This window comes from Astatotilapia calliptera, chromosome 6 (assembly GCF_964374335.1).
Source record: "Astatotilapia calliptera chromosome 6, fAstCal68.1, whole genome shotgun sequence".
NCBI lineage: Eukaryota > Metazoa > Chordata > Actinopteri > Cichliformes > Cichlidae > Astatotilapia > Astatotilapia calliptera.
The window spans coordinates 37,690,171-37,700,288 of NC_137427.1; the positions used below are offsets into that span (position 1 = coordinate 37,690,171).

At 49.0% G+C, this 10,118-nt stretch overlaps 2 long non-coding RNA genes across 2 annotated transcripts; both read left to right on the forward strand.

Annotated features, from left to right (window-relative positions):
* The first annotated feature begins 775 nt into the window (after window positions 1-775).
* On the forward strand, window positions 776-1,372 carry LOC145429591 (uncharacterized). The gene is made up of 2 exons (XR_013909836.1): window positions 776-1,116; window positions 1,202-1,372. It is a non-coding gene; the product is annotated as an uncharacterized LOC145429591 (long non-coding RNA).
* A 2,513-nt stretch (window positions 1,373-3,885) lies between these two features.
* On the forward strand, window positions 3,886-4,642 carry LOC145429592 (uncharacterized). Its single transcript, XR_013909837.1, has 2 exons — window positions 3,886-4,386; window positions 4,472-4,642. It is a non-coding gene; the product is annotated as an uncharacterized LOC145429592 (long non-coding RNA).
* The last annotated feature ends 5,476 nt before the right edge of the window (window positions 4,643-10,118 follow it).

Genomic DNA, 10,118 nt, shown 5'->3' on the forward strand with positions numbered 1-10,118 from the left:
CATGGATGATACAGCAGAGGATTGGGAGAATGTCATGTGGTCAGATGAAACCAAAGTAGAACTTTTTGGTATAAACTCAACTCGTCGTGTTTGGAGGAAGAAGAATACTGAGTTGCATCCCAAGAACACCATACCTACTGTGAAGCATGGGGGTGGAAACATCATGCTATGGGGCTGTTTTTCTGCCAAGGGGACAGGACGACTGATCCGTGTTAAGGACAGAATGAATGGGGCCATGTATCGTGAGATTTTGAGCCAAAACCTCCTTCCATCAGTGAGAACTTTGAAGATGAAACGAGGCTGGGTCTTCCAACATGACAATGATCCAAAACACACCGCCCGGGCAACAAAGGAGTGGCTCCGTAAGAAGCATTTGAAAGTCCTGGAGTGGCCTAGCCAGTCTCCAGACCTCAACCCCATAGAAAATCTGTGGCGGGAGTTGAAAGTCCGTGTTGCTCGGCGACAGCCCCAAAACATCACTGCTCTCGAGAAGATCTGCATGGAGGAATGGGCCAAAAATACCAGCTACTGTGTGTGCAAACCTGGTAAAGACCTATAGTAAACGTTTGACCTCTGTTATTGCCAACAAAGGTTATGTTACAAAGTATTGAGTTGTATTTTTGTTATTGACCAAATACTTATTTTCCACCCTGATTTACGAATAAATTCTTTACAAATCCTACCATGTGGATTCATGGATTTTTTTTTCACATTCTGTCTCTCACAGTTGAAGTGTACCTCTGGTGCAAATTACTGACCTCTGTCATCATTTTAAGTGGGGGAACTTGCACAATCGGTGGCTGACTAAATACTTTTTTGCCCCACTGTATTTTTGGTGTCGTTTCTCCTTCTCTGTGCGTGTACATATGTGTGTTTCTCTGTGCTGTGTTAGTCTGTGTCCCACTCATATGTTTAGGCGAGGTATGGGTGTGTATGTCTGCGGGTGTGCCTGGAGGATGGAGCTCGGCCACCTGCAGGCCTGAGGGGTGTGGCCCTGCGGAGGGACTGGCCACACCCGAAGCCACACACCTGCCGCTGATCAGGGCTCGTCGGGGGAGCTACTTAGGAGAGTCTTGGAGCTCCCACCGACGCGGGATCATTGAGTTATCGTACCAAGTTAGTGTGTCAGCATATGTCTGTGTTGTTCGTATATGCCCGCCGAGGGTTAGTGTTGATGGCTGCCTCTATGGTTTCCCTGCAGGAGGAAGAGTGGTCCAGAAAGGCAGCACGCACGGGGTGTGCGGAAACACAACAGCGGGGAGCACGAGCACAGACGTCGGAGGGAAGCACGCACACGGGGTTCAAGGGAGCAACGGGGAGTTATTGTGTTTACAGTTTTTCACTGTGAATAAAGAGCACTGTTTGCATCGCAGAGTCTGCGTTTTGGGTCCTCCTTTCCCCACATCCCCACGGTCTGCCAGCCAGACCGTGACAGAATGATCCCGCCAACCACCATGGACCCAGCAAACTCAGGAGTTGCCACGGAGGAGAGATCGCTCACGCAGCTATGGGATTACTGCCGGAGCGTAATCCAGGCTGTAGACCCACCCAAGAGACATATACAGGTAGTGTTCTTTGACAATTATCTCTCATCCACTACCTTCACCATGAACATTCTGGACATTAACAAACTTAGGCACCTGGTCGCTAGTTTAAGGGAGAGCTCGAGTTTTGAACTATTTGGCTTGGGTGGTCCGAGCATGGACAGTTCGGCTGCTCTCCTAGAGACTCTAGCCGCTTGGTTTTTCACGCGTCGGCGGAGGGCTTTCCCGTCGATGCTCGCGGCACAATCGTTTGATCCGCCGTTACGGAAGGCATGCCGCACTCTCTACCATCATCCCATTACGCCTCAACCCACTCCTGCGGTTTCAGCCCAGTCAGCTGGCAACGGACCAACAGCGCTCTTCACCGCAGTGAGTAAACCCGACTCGTTTGTGTCTATTAATCATGTCATTGAAAATCACAACCCAGATGAACAGCAGAAGACTGTTTCCATACACCCGGCCCCGCCTTCACGGAGGAGAAGGCGTCCTCGCAAGCAGCGTTCAACCACATCCACACTCACTCCTGTGCTGGTCGAAGACTCAGGACCAGCGGCTCTGGAAGCCACAGTGAGTAAAATGGACTCTGCCGGTGTTATAAATTCCCTTTCTGTAAACATAAAAATAGAAACTGTTTGCTGTACCTCCAAAGACCCAGCAAATATTCCCTCTGAGACTGTAAGCTGGGAGCTAGGGAGTTCCGAGCATACAGACCCAAATGACTTTTTGGCTCAGTCTGGCCGCATGGAGACGGAGGTTCTCCCCAGGGCTTCCCCAGAGACCGAACTGGAGGTCTCAGTTGCCTCTGGACCCCTGGAATTTGTTGGGCCAGCTGTAACATTTTCATCCTCTCCACCCTTCATAGTAGCCATCTCACCTTCACCTCAGCCTGCTGCCCAGCTGGTGGCTCAGTCTTCAGTCCTGTCAGCCTCTCACCTTCATCCTCAGTTGGAGGTCGATATGCCGGCCGGACCACCTCTGCCATCATTTCACCCATCTGTCCCTGCATCGCTGTCCAGTCTACCGGGAGTGGCTGCCACACCATCGTCGCCTCCGGATCATCCATCTGTGGCTGAAGCGCAGCCGTCAACTCATCCGCCTGCAGTCGCCCCTCAGCCGTCTGCTTCACTGGCCGCTACCTCACAACCCGCACCTGCCCTGCCCGAGTGGGAGCTCTGCGGGCCCCAGTGGGTGCTCAGCGAACGGGAGGAGCTCGCGCTGCCGGAGCAGGAGCTCGCGCTGCCAGCCGAGGAGGAGCTCGCGCTGCCAGCCGAGGAGGAGCTCGCGCTGCCAGCCGAGGAGGAGCTCGCGCTGCCAGCCGAGGAGGAGCTCGCGCTGCCAGCCGAGGAGCCCGGCGAGCCGGAGGAGCACGCGCTGCCAGCCGAGGAGGAGCTCGCGCTGCCAGCCGAGGAGCCCGGCGAGCCGGAGGAGCTCGCGCTGCCAGCCGAGGAGGAGCTCAGTGAGCGGGAGCCGGAGCTCAGCGGGCCGCCAGCCGAGGAGCAGCTCAGCAAGCCGGAGGAGCTCAGCGAGCCGGAGGAGCTCAGCATGCCCGAGCAGGAGCTCAGCGAGCCGGAGGAGCTCAGCATGCCCGAGCAGGAGCTCAGCGAGCCGGAGGAGCTCAGCGAGCCGGAGCAGGAGCAGCTCAGCGAGCCGGAGCAGGAGCAGCTCAGCGAGCCGGAGCAGGAGCAGCTCAGCGAGCCGGAGCAGGAGCAGCTCAGCGAACCACCAGCAGAGGAGCTCGGCGAGCGGAGGGAACAACCGGCGCTGCCAGCAGCCGAGGAGGAGCTCTCGCTGCCAGCAGCCGAGGAGGGACCCGCTCAGCCGGAGCCGGAGATCAACGGACCGGAGGGACCTCCACGTCTAGCGCGGCCTCCTCGCCATCTACATCCGGTGCGTCCACGTCAGCGATCGGCGCGTCATGGACCTGGTGCCACGCCTCGCTGTTGCTCACCGGAGCAGCGCCGCCGCCACCGGACCCTTGGCAGGCCACCAGAACCGTTCCGCCGCCACCGGACCCGTGGCAGGCCGCCGGAGGAGCAGCGCCGCCACCACCGGACCCGTGGCAGGCCGCCAGAACCGTTCCGCCGCCACCGGACCCGTGGCAGGCCGCCGGAGGAGCAGCGCCGCTGCCACCGGACCCGTGGCAGGCCCCCTGAACTGTTTTGCTGCTGCTGCCGGACCCGGGGCCGTGCGCCGGAGCTGCTACGTCGCCGCCGTTGGGCTCGAGGTAGGCCCCCTGAACTCTTTTGTTATGTTGATGGGCCGCCTGAGACTGTTTTGTGGCGTTTTTTCTTTTTGTTGCTCCGCTGCGGGATGCGCGGTCAGACTCTGGGACTGTGACCTTGGGGGGGTTGTTTTCTTTGGGGGTTTTTGCTTGTTTTGGTTCTGCCCTCCGTCCTGGACCTCCCGCCGCCCGCCCTGGGTTGGTTGTACTGTTTTTGGTTTGTGTTTTTGGGTCGTCGGGAGCCGACCCTTAGAGGGGGGGTACTGTCAGGGTCCTGGGACTGGGCGACCCAGGATCCCTGGGCAGTCATGGACCTGTGTATTATTATTATGTATTTTTGGTGTCGTTTCTCCTTCTCTGTGCGTGTACATATGTGTGTTTCTCTGTGCTGTGTTAGTCTGTGTCCCACTCATATGTTTAGGCGAGGTATGGGTGTGTATGTCTGCGGGTGTGCCTGGAGGATGGAGCTCGGCCACCTGCAGGCCTGAGGGGTGTGGCCCTGCGGAGGGACTGGCCACACCCGAAGCCACACACCTGCCGCTGATCAGGGCTAGTCGGGGGAGCTACTTAGGAGAGTCTTGGAGCTCCCACCGACGCGGGATCATTGAGTTATCGTACCAAGTTAGTGTGTCAGCATATGTCTGTGTTGTTCGTACATGCCCGCCGAGGGTTAGTATTGATGGCTGCCTCTATGGTTTCCCTGCAGGAGGAAGAGTGGTCCAGAAAGGCAGCACGCACGGGGTGTGCGGAAACACAACAGCGGGGAGCACGAGCACAGACGTCGGAGGGAAGCACGCACACGGGGTTCAAGGGAGCAACGGGGAGTTATTGTGTTTACAGTTTTTCACTGTGAATAAAGAGCACTGTTTGCATCGCAGAGTCTGCGTTTTGGGTCCTCCTTTCCCCACATCCCCACGGTCTGCCAGCCAGACCGTGACAGACACGGGGATTCTGATCGCTTGAATTTGCGGCAAGTAAACATTTGGCCAAAGTCGGGTCATTCTGTTGCGCATGAATAAAATCTGTTTTGTTTACCTCAAAAGACAGGTCAGGTGTAGCGGGTAGCAGTTTATCAGACACACATTTTTCAGCTTTTTCCACAGGCAGTTCAGCTTTCTCAGGAACAGCTTCAGAACATAGAAAAGAGTCAGACAAGTCAACATCACCATATTTACGCTTGTGGGCGCGTGTGACAACACAGGCAGGAAAAACAGAGGGCAGACTGTCAGCAGCAGGCTCGGAAACAAAATCAAAATCATCGACGGGGTTTTCAATTACTTCAGGGATCGGGAAAACTTTCCCATTGGCTAGATCATTCCCCAGAATCATAGTAACCCCCTGCACGGGCAAGCGAGCGCGCACCCCAACTGTTACCGGGCCCGAAACGAGAGGCGACTGTAGGAAGACTCTGTGCAGCGGAGCTCGTAACACACTCATTTTCACTCCCCACACGAGAGCCTCAGCACCACAAAACGAGTTACTTGAGAAAGGCAACGCTCTTTCCAAAATGAGAGACTGGGCAGCCCCAGTGTCGCGCAAAATTACAATCGGCACGCGATCCTCCTCTATTCCAGTCAGTGAGGCGAACCCTTGTGAAATGAATGGTCGGTAACTGCTGTCAAGACTGTCATTTCCTGGTTCATCACTGACGGGATTAGGAGTAGCAACCGATTGAACAAAACCAATGCTTTTTGGCTTTTTCCATGTGTGAGTTTACTCTTTGCGAAGGAGCGACGGACAACTGGCAATGAGATGGCCAGTATCATGGCAATAAAAGCATTCTCGGACAGTCATGGGGACCTGATCAGGGCGCGTTTGACGCTTAGGAGAAACCCTCAAACTCCTCGCAGGTTTCGACAACGGGGCACATTCACGGCGCACACCTGAAAACGCAACGCGATGGGTCAACACAAACTCATCTGCGAGAACAGCAGCTTTAGACAACGAATCCACCTTTTGCTCATTGATATATACAACAACATTCTCTGGAAGACACGTTTTGAATTCCTCCAGCAGGACCAATTCTCTTAGCTGAGCAAAGTCCTTCACTTTACTTGCAGCTAACCACTTATCAAACAAGAGAGTCTTCTCCCTGGCAAACTCTACATGTGTTTGGTTGGCAGATTTTTCACACGACCGAAACCTCTGGCGATATGCCTCTGGAACTAGCTCATAAGCCCTTAAAATAGTGGATTTCACAATCTCATAATCCAGGCTGTCATCAATAGACAAGCTCGCACACACTTCCTGTGCTTTCCCCACCAATTTACACTGCAGCAACAAACTCCACACATCCTTGGGCCATTTCAAAGTGGTTGCGATGCGTTCAAAGGCATTAAAGTAAGAGTCAACCTCACTTTCTCTGAAAGGTGGCACTAAAGCAATTTGCCTGCTTGCATCAAATTGGTCAGAGGAGAGTGAATCAGAAGATTTACTCACAACTTTACTCGCTGGGGTAGAGGTAACATTGCGCTGCCGGGAAGGATCCAGCTCCATAGCCCTTATGCGGAGATGCATAAGCTCAACTTCTTTGGACTTAGTCGCAAGCTCCACCTCTTTCAGGCGAAGGGTGAGCCCAAGATCCTCCGTAACCAATCCTGTTGATTGTCCGGCTGGGCTAACGTTTGGGATCTGAATGGCAGCAGGAGCCTCCGCCCCTGGCGACACCCGTCCACTGGGAGCTTTTGGGATGGTTGCAGCAGCTTCTGCTCCCGCATCCACCACCAAACCTCCAGTCGCCTCAACCGGCCGAGGTTTCGACTCCGCAAATACCCCCTTATCCACCAGCTGAGCTGTCAGGCACTGCTTAATTTCTGCCTTTTTAGCATGTAAAGGCACACTAACATTAAACAAATCTGCCACCAACAACAAATCCGCCTTTGTGCATCGATCCAACTTATCCACGGTGGGTTGTAGTGCAAAATCATCCACATCAAAAGTCATTGTGACTAGATCACCCCCAACACTACAAGAAAACTGCCAACAAAAAACTGCAGACAACCCACAAAATACAATGAGCAAAAAGGATGGCAAAAGAAAAAAAAAAAAAGGACGAGCCCCCACTTTATGTTACGCCCCAGTCTAGGGGTACAGGAACGCAACACAAGTTTGAAAGAATTGCCCCGCCCTGGTCCCCAAAACCATACACAAAGGGAAACCAATTTCTTAGTGAATCGTGATTTATTTTTCTGCACTGCAAAAATGAAGCTCCGGGGTGAACAAAGGCCAAAATAACAAACAAAACAAGCTAAGTCAGGAGGAGGTGTTATCTACAACCCTATGTGAAATCAAATATCAAACAAAAGACAAGCGCTACACCTAACTCCCTAACTGAAATAAACAGGAGAAAACAGTGCAAGGAAAAACAATAAGGCAGCTCACCCCTTCTGTTGCAGTGCTATTTACAAGGCTATTTACAATGAAAACTAATGTACACACTATATACAAAACTCCAAAAAAGTCGCACAAAGTCACAGGCACAAAAGTCTCAGGTTTTGGAGGCCAGGGTCAGGTCTGCTGCTGCTGTCAGTGGCTGCCCCGGGACAACTGCTGGTGAGGGATTTGAATGAAGATCACATGGCCAGGGGACCAATCAGCAGCCGTCAGCTCATCCACTCCGGGACCTGCAAAGACTTAAAGGCACAGACAACAACAGCCACCAAAACAGATTATGGACAGGGCCATAACACCAAGACAGTGCGTTTCTGACGATTACATGCATTTGAATGGGGAAGTCGCCTGAAACAAAGTATAGGTTTTCATTATGTGAATAATTTTAAAATCTTAGCTCAAACGGCTGCAAAACCTGTTTGCCCAGCACGGGATATTGAGTTCTATAAGATAAAGCCATAAACATGTTTGTCTGAGTCTTCTATCAAAAGTTACAGCGATTTATATGAAGTTGTTCAAAAACGCTTTATTTCGCCAAGACAATGCGTTTCTCACTGTTACATGCATTTGAATGGGAAACTCGCCTGAGAAAAAGTATAGGTTTTCATTATGTGAATAATTTTAAAATCTTAGCTCAAACGGCTGCAAAACCTGTTTGCCCAGCACGGGGATATTGAGTTCTATAAGATAAAGCCATAAACATGTTTGTCTGAGTCTTCTATCAAAAGTTACAGCGATTTATATGAAGTTGTTCAAAAACGCTTTATTTCGCCAAGACAATGCGTTTCTCACTGTTACATGCATTTGAATGGGAAACTCGCCTGAGAAAAAGTATAGGTTTTCATTATGTGAGTAATTTTAAAATCTTAGCTCAAACGGCTGCAAAACCTGTTCTGTTTGCCCAGCACGGGGATATTGAGTTCTATAAGATAAAGCCATAAACATGTTTGTCTGAGTCTTCTATCAAAAGTTACAGCGATTTATATGAAGTTGTTCAAAAACGCTTTATTTTGCCAAGACAATGCGTTTCTCACTGTTACATGCATTTGAATGGGAAACTCGCCTGAGAAAAAGTATAGGTTTTCATTATGTGAATAATTTTAAAATCTTAGCTCAAACGGCTGCAAAACCTGTTCTGTTTGCCCAGCACGGGGATATTGAGTTCTATAAGATAAAGCCATAAACATGTTTGTCTGAGTCTTCTATCAAAAGTTACAGCGATTTATATGAAGTTGTTCAAAAACGCTTTATTTCGCCAAGACAATGCGTTTCTCACTGTTACATGCATTTGAATGGGAAACTCGCCTGAGAAAAAGTATAGGTTTTCATTATGTGAATAATTTTAAAATCTTAGCTCAAACGGCTGCAAAACCTGTTTGCCCAGCACGGGGATATTGAGTTCTATAAGATAAAGCCATAAACATGTTTGTCTGAGTCTTCTATCAAAGGTTACAGCGATTTATATGAAGTTGTTCAAAAACGCTTTATTTCGCCAAGACAGTGTGTTTCTCACTGTTACATGCATTTGAATGGGAAACTCGCCTGAAACAAAGTATAGGTTTTCATTATGTGAATAATTTTAAAATCTTAGCTCAAACGGCTGCAAAACCTGTTTGCCCAGCACGGGGATATTGAGTTCTATAAGATAAAGCCATAAACATGTTTGTCTGAGTCTTCTATCAAAAGTTACAGCGATTTATATGAAGTTGTTCAAAAACGCTTTATTTCGCCAAGACAATGCGTTTCTCACTGTTACATGCATTTGAATGGGAAACTCGCCTGAGAAAAAGTATAGGTTTTCATTATGTGAATAATTTTAAAATCTTAGCTCAAACGGCTGCAAAACCTGTTCTGTTTGCCCAGCACGGGGATATTGAGTTCTATAAGATAAAGCCATAAACATGTTTGTCTGAGTCTTCTATCAAAAGTTACAGCGATTTATATGAAGTTGTTCAAAAACGCTTTATTTCGCCAAGACAATGCGTTTCTCACTGTTACATGCATTTGAATGGGAAACTCGCCTGAAACAAAGTATAGGTTTTCATTATGTGAATAATTTTAAAATCTTAGCTCAAACAGGTGCAAAACCTGTTCTGTTTGCCCAGCACGGGGATATTGAGTTCTATAAGATAAAGCCATAAACATGTTTGTCTGAGTCTTCTATCAAAAGTTACAGCGATTTATATGAAGTTGTTCAAAAACGCTTTATTTCGCCAAGACAGTGTGTTTCTCACTGTTACATGCATTTGAATGGGAAACTCGCCTGAAACAAAGTATAGGTTTTCATTATGTGAATAATTTTAAAATCTTAGCTCAAACGGCTGCAAAACCTGTTTGCCCAGCACGGGGATATTGAGTTCTATAAGATAAAGCCATAAACATGTTTGTCTGAGTCTTCTATCAAAAGTTACAGCGATTTATATGAAGTTGTTCAAAAACGCTTTATTTCGCCAAGACAATGCGTTTCTCACTGTTACATGCATTTGAATGGGAAACTCGCCTGAGAAAAAGTATAGGTTTTCATTATGTGAGTAATTTTAAAATCTTAGCTCAAACGGCTGCAAAACCTGTTCTGTTTGCCCAGCACGGGGATATTGAGTTCTATAAGATAAAGCCATAAACATGTTTGTCTGAGTCTTCTATCAAAAGTTACAGCGATTTATATGAAGTTGTTCAAAAACGCTTTATTTTGCCAAGACAATGCGTTTCTCACTGTTACATGCATTTGAATGGGAAACTCGCCTGAGAAAAAGTATAGGTTTTCATTATGTGAATAATTTTAAAATCTTAGCTCAAACGGCTGCAAAACCTGTTCTGTTTGCCCAGCACGGGGATATTGAGTTCTATAAGATAAAGCCATAAACATGTTTGTCTGAGTCTTCTATCAAAAGTTACAGCGATTTATATGAAGTTGTTCAAAAACGCTTTATTTCGCCAAGACAATGCGTTTCTCACTGTTACAT